The following is a 6000-nucleotide window of genomic DNA, read 5'->3' on the forward strand; positions in this document are numbered from 1 at the left end:
TTTTATTTAAAACTGCAAAGAAATGTACAACCTTTTATGAATTCAAATTAAAAATGAAGTGTGATGGTAATGAATTATAGGCACTGTAGCTTAGCAGGGAAAATATACAACTCTCTTGCAGTACATCGTATTCTATTACTTTAATTTATAAGCATACTGTAATGTAACACATTAATCATACTAATTTTTTTTAAACTTCACTCTGAAAGATTTGTTGTGGTTGAACTTCATACACCTTCAAATAAATTGATTTTTTTGTTTTGTTTAAAACATACACAAAGCACTACAGGGATCCTCAGCGTTAAAAAGGGTATACTGGCATTTAGAAAGATCACAAGTCTGAAGTTTTTTCTTTAAGCTGAAATAATGTGCAATAGGATCAACTGTCTCATGTCATGTAAAAGATGGGAGAGAACCCTGTGGAAAATGTCTTGGGAGTGGCTGGTAATAAGAGGAGATTACTGAGTTTGAAACCTTGTTAGATTTCTTTCTTTCATTTGGACAATATGAAGCTACCTGCTGCCTTACTGAAAAAAGAGTGTAGTCTGAAATATTAAAAATACTAATCTGAATTTTACATTTACAATCAGTATAGCACTACAAATAATGGAAGGAAGCTTGCAAAATATGGATACTGTGTGTGCCTGTTAGCGTGTATGTGTATTAATGTGTGTTCACAAGTTGTTTTCAGCAACCCAGTAATGTCAGCAAAAGAAGGAAGCAGTGGCTGTTGAATAAATAGTATATTCAACAATATATTAAAATCCCATTTAATTAATTATTTAATATTTGACTAGCACCAACTGGTAGGGCTGTGACTTTTAACATACTAATCTCCTTTACAAACACATTACAGTGTTCATGCTTACAGTGCAAAGACAGTTTGGAGGCTATCCTCTTTCTCGGACTTACCCTGGGTTTTGAAACATCTGGATGCATGGAACATCCAGAGCCTGGCAGATTATATGGAAGGAGAAGAATCAGGATGGCAAGTTGGAGCTAGTGTTAAGAAATATTTTGTGGTTTGAAGCTTGTATGAACTTTTTCTGTGAGCTTTCTTTATGTTGTTGGATTGCCCTGTGTTTCTCCCTCACTAATACTATTTAATCTCTCCTCCTTTAAAATGTCTTAATTCTGGGATTAGACACCTGAGGCGAACTTGCTTTGTACTGGTATTTTCCTTAAAAAAACAAAACTATTTCACAAAGAGATAAGCATGTGCATGGGAGTAAAGACGTGGGATATGAGACAGAAGCTGTCTCTTTTTCTTCCTTCCCCACACCCCTAGCAGGAGTGGGTGGAAGACAACAAATGAAGGAGGAAGTAAAAATGATTGAAAGGGCACAGGTAAAACCCATGGAAGGAATGATGAACCTTGTTCTCACAAGTCAGAAGGGCTGGGAAAATGCAGAGCTAGAGCTGACAAAGAGACCTATTTGAATTAAAAAGGCCATGGACCCAGCCCATTAAAAAATGGGGGATGCCACTGATTGGGCAGAGTTGACAAAGAGAGTAGCGTAAGATGCAGGAAATGCAGTGCTTTTGGGTGTGTCTGTTTGTGTAGAATTTGACTATGAATTTGGGACTAGGGAAATCAAAACTGCTTAATTGCTACCAGCTTTAAGGATAAAGTGAACCTAAAGTGCTCCTCTTGTTCTTAGTATCTGATGTTCACATACAGGCAGTCCTCAACTCACAACGTTTTGACTTATGTTTCACGCTTACAACTTTTATAAGTTGACACCCTGTTTCAACTTTCTGACGTCAGTTTCAACTTTACAACGCTTGATCTGATGTGATACCACGCCAGGAAACAAGCTTGCTGTGTCACCCATCTCCATGGAGAACATCTGTCCAAACTTCTTTAGACACTTTCTTTAAGAAAGCAGACAAGACTCCAGAAAAACCTGCAGCCAAGACTTCTGAGAACACTGCAGTCAGGAACCCTTCAAGAAGTCAGTATGATTGCTATTTACAATATAAATACATTAATGTAGCTAAATTACTCATCTATAATTGATCGAGTACAAAATTCTGGGGTGTTTGATTCAGGAACCAATCCCCCATTTATAACATTGTTTCTTATGAGAAAATTGGTTCTGAGTTGAAACGTTTCGACTTAAGATGTGGTTTTCAGGAACCGATTGTATCATAAGTCTGAGGAATGCCTATATTTCAGTCCTAGTGGGACATGACAGCATTCTGTCATGCACCAGTATGTTATCTCATAGAAGCTGCATCAGGAACCATCAACACAGGCTTTAAGCATACTTGGCCATGGCAACCTTTACAGGCTTCTAGCAACACTAGATGTTACTTCACACAAGAATGACAGTCAGCACCACCATTTACACTACAGCGCCAGACTAGTGATTCTTAATCATGGTGCTGTGGCTTCTTGTGGTGCTTTGAGAACCTTTCAGAGATGCTGCAGGGTGCCATGTAATGTTAGTGCTGTTAGATGTGGAAACATGATTCACGTTATAAACCCAGAGAAATAGGAATCCGTAACAATGAAAACATTCTGACATGTTGTGGTCTGAATTCATTGCAATTATTTCTCTGTATTCTAAAAGAAAAAGGGAGGGGACTAAGAGCTGGGACTTTCTGAGGATGCCTCAGATCTATCAAACAGTGTCTCAAGTCTAAGAGGTACTTTGAGTCTAAAAATGTTGAGAAACACTGCTTTAAACATAGACTATGATTTTAAGGGAGAATAACATAATTGTTGATCAGCAAATTTGTATGGTAAACGTGATTACTTCTGCATGGTGCACTGCTGTTAATTGTTTCCATGACATTCTAAAGAGACTGTTCTTAATAACATCAATAGTTTCCCCCTATTTAGCTGTTAAATCCATCCCACAAGTCCAGCTCTTTCTGTCCACAGTACTGGCTGACCAAACCAACAAAACCTCCAACTCCATTGTGCACTCCTCTGTGTAGGGCTAACTATGTGCAAACTGCTCTCTCGCTTCCCCTTACTCCAGGCTCAAGCTTCCTCTTCCTTTTTCCCTTGTCCCCAGTCCCTGAGGGTTTCTGGTATTTGTAGTCCAAATTAGCAGTCAATGTAACTCTGTAAACTTCCCTAGTGTTCCTCCTAGTGTTACACACATTTTATATTCGTATTGCCATATGACATTCTAAGGACCCTCTGGTAAGGGAGGGATGCTTAAAGTCTTATTCTAGTTTAGAGCCTACTATAGTGTGGCTCAGAAGCTTGGGCACTTCACTAAAGCATAGTCCAGTGCCCAGCTCAGTTACTTCAAGGGCTCCTATTGATCTATGTGGACACAAGATAGAGACCTAAGTGAGAGGAGAATAGGAAGTGCCATAGCTCTGGTCTCCCATCTGCAGGAGCATCTGTAGAGTGTGTGGGCTGTAGACTCAAGAGAAATTCTGGCTGAGATTTATGCTTTAATGTAGTTGTGACCACACCCTTTTTAAGGGTTATGCCTTGAAAGCACAGTCTCAGTCTAAAGTAGCAGTTGGCAAGAGCCCAGCAATGCTTGCCAAGTTTTAGAATGTAGTGGGAGGGGGGAGGTTGGGAGGAGGAGGAAGAGGGAGTAAAAAGGGAGGTAGGAAGTAGAAGACCTCAAAAGCATTGGATATATTTTCTTGAGGTTTGGCTTTGTATCCAGACTTGACTGAATCTGTGTGTTTCAAGATTAACTCTTTCATAATCCAAAATGTCAAACAGGAAACATTTTTCCACAAAACAAGAAAGTCTTCAGAAGTTTCCTTTGTAGAGAACTTTGAAATTTTTGAGTTTTGCTCCAAATTGGAGTAACATCAAAATCCTTTTGTGAAAAGTAACTTCCATCCTCTACATAGCTCTAACTGCATGAACAGTATGGATCAAAGGACTGGGGTATAGGCAATAATTTTGTCTTGACAGAATACCAAGAAGTAAAGCAAAGTTCAGGCATTTGTATTAATTAATCGTAATGACTCAGATACTGGGCATTTTAGATACTGGGCCAAATGCCACTCTGTTGGCACTGACACAAACTGCATATGCAAAGTGTATGAATTGAGATTTGAACTGTCAAGGATTGTTTTTGATTTACCAGATGAATAGAAGGAAAACAAAAAACTTCTTTATTTTATTTCCCAGCAAGCTTACTTAGGTGTGCTATTAACGGACTAAATTCTTCTGCCTCTATCTAGGAAAGAATGAAGTGGCAGGTATAACGCTAGTGGGGTATATTTAGTCAGGACTGGACAGTAGGGCTGTGCAAAACAGCAACATTTCATTTCGATTTCAGATTCGTCGTTTCAAAGAAACAGTGTTTTGGTTTGCTGTTTTGAAGCACTGTTCCATTTTTTTTCACCGAAACTGTTTTCACTGTTTTGACGTGATTGGTGCTTTGCCCATAGGCTATAATGGGGAATCACAAAAATGCCTATAACTTTGTAATTTCTTGTCTGATCTGCTTGAAAACAGCAGGGATGGTAGCCCCTTCGGAGGCCATGAAGCCTGCCTGGCTTAAGGGGATAACTTGAGGGGTGTGGAGTACAAACTCAGATGATTCCCCATCCTTCTCCAGAATTTCCCTTGCTATGGCACTCAGATCCAGATCCAGCTCTAGCTCTTCCTCTGGCACTGGAAGGCTCAGGCTGGGAATTGAAACTGGGGAGACTGTAATGCTGGTGCTGCTTGTTGTTGTCATGGTGGTTGTGCTTGGAGTGGTTGTTGTTATGGCAGGTGTTATTGGAGGGGATGCAGGCACTGCTTCTATTTCCTTGGTGTCACTAGCAGCAGAAGCGGCATGGCTGCTAGTTGTTGGAAAGAGGCTGTGTCTAAGTTGGGGTGGGGACTTAGAGCTCTCCCTCTACCCCCTCTTCTGCCGCAGCCAAAAGAGTGACCACCTGCCTTTCTAGCATGCTTCATGTTTGGTGTGCTGGAAAAATCTGTGTGTTTCTGTAATGTATGTATTTATGTAATATATAAATATATATTGTGCTTTCCTGCACAGCCAATGCAGACTGTCAGGGAAAACAGATTTCTTTTATGTTGGCAAAGAATTACAGAGAATAAAAAAGAGGATTTTTGGGGAGGAATAAATTGAACGGAATGGATTAGGAATGGGTATTTGGATATTTCGGATTGGATCCCACTTACTAGGAACAGACTAGCAAGTAGGAAGTGAGAGCCTTCCTGATGCTCTTGATGCTGCTGGAGGACGCAGCTCAGCACACTGACAAAGGCACAGCTGACAAAACTCACTTCAAACAATGCTTTTATGCTCCTTCTCCATCCCTACCCCAGAGCATTGGGATTGGAAGGGACCTCAGGGAAGGATCACAGACACTGGCCAGCTACACATGTCGATATCAGAGCATGTGTTTTGAAGCTGTTTCGAAGCTTTGCATTGGGTTTCAGTTTTGGTGTGTTGAGCTTGAAATGCATTGAAACACCTTTGAAAAGAAGCATCCTTTGAAATTTTGCACAGTCCTACTGCACAGTAGGGCTATGTCCAGATGAGTGCAACTGTGTGGTATGTGGAGCCACAGACATGTCTGCAGTGCCACATACCTCATGTTCAGTTGTGCTCCACACTGCTAGGGAGCATCATGGATATCCAGGGGTCAGAAAACCCTACAAATAAAAAAAGCAGAGAGGCACATGCGTGGGCAGGATGCACCACTCAAAAATTGAGCTGAGCTACCTTGAGCCATGCTGCTGCTGATGGCCAGGCTCTGCATGGTAGATTCACCACTGTCACGGCCATGGGAGGACCCCAGGTAAGGCTCAGAGGGCCAGCACAGACCTGGCTACAGCCTCCCCTGCTCCACCCGTGGTAACTTGCCGCACGCCAGAGGAAAGGTGGCGCGGTTGTTTCCCAGGGACAACTAGTGGCAGCACAAAGTGTACCACCACCAGTTGTCCTCAGGGAACCAAATGTCCACACCATAGTTTCATAGTTTCATAGTTTGTAGGGTTGGAAGGGACCTGAGCAGATCATCTAGTCCGACCCCCTGCCATGGCAGGAAAGA

The sequence above is a fragment of the Crocodylus porosus genome, unplaced genomic scaffold (genome assembly GCF_001723895.1).
Source record: "Crocodylus porosus isolate Cpor-Errol unplaced genomic scaffold, CroPor_comp1, whole genome shotgun sequence".
In the NCBI taxonomy this organism is placed as follows: domain Eukaryota; kingdom Metazoa; phylum Chordata; order Crocodylia; family Crocodylidae; genus Crocodylus; species Crocodylus porosus.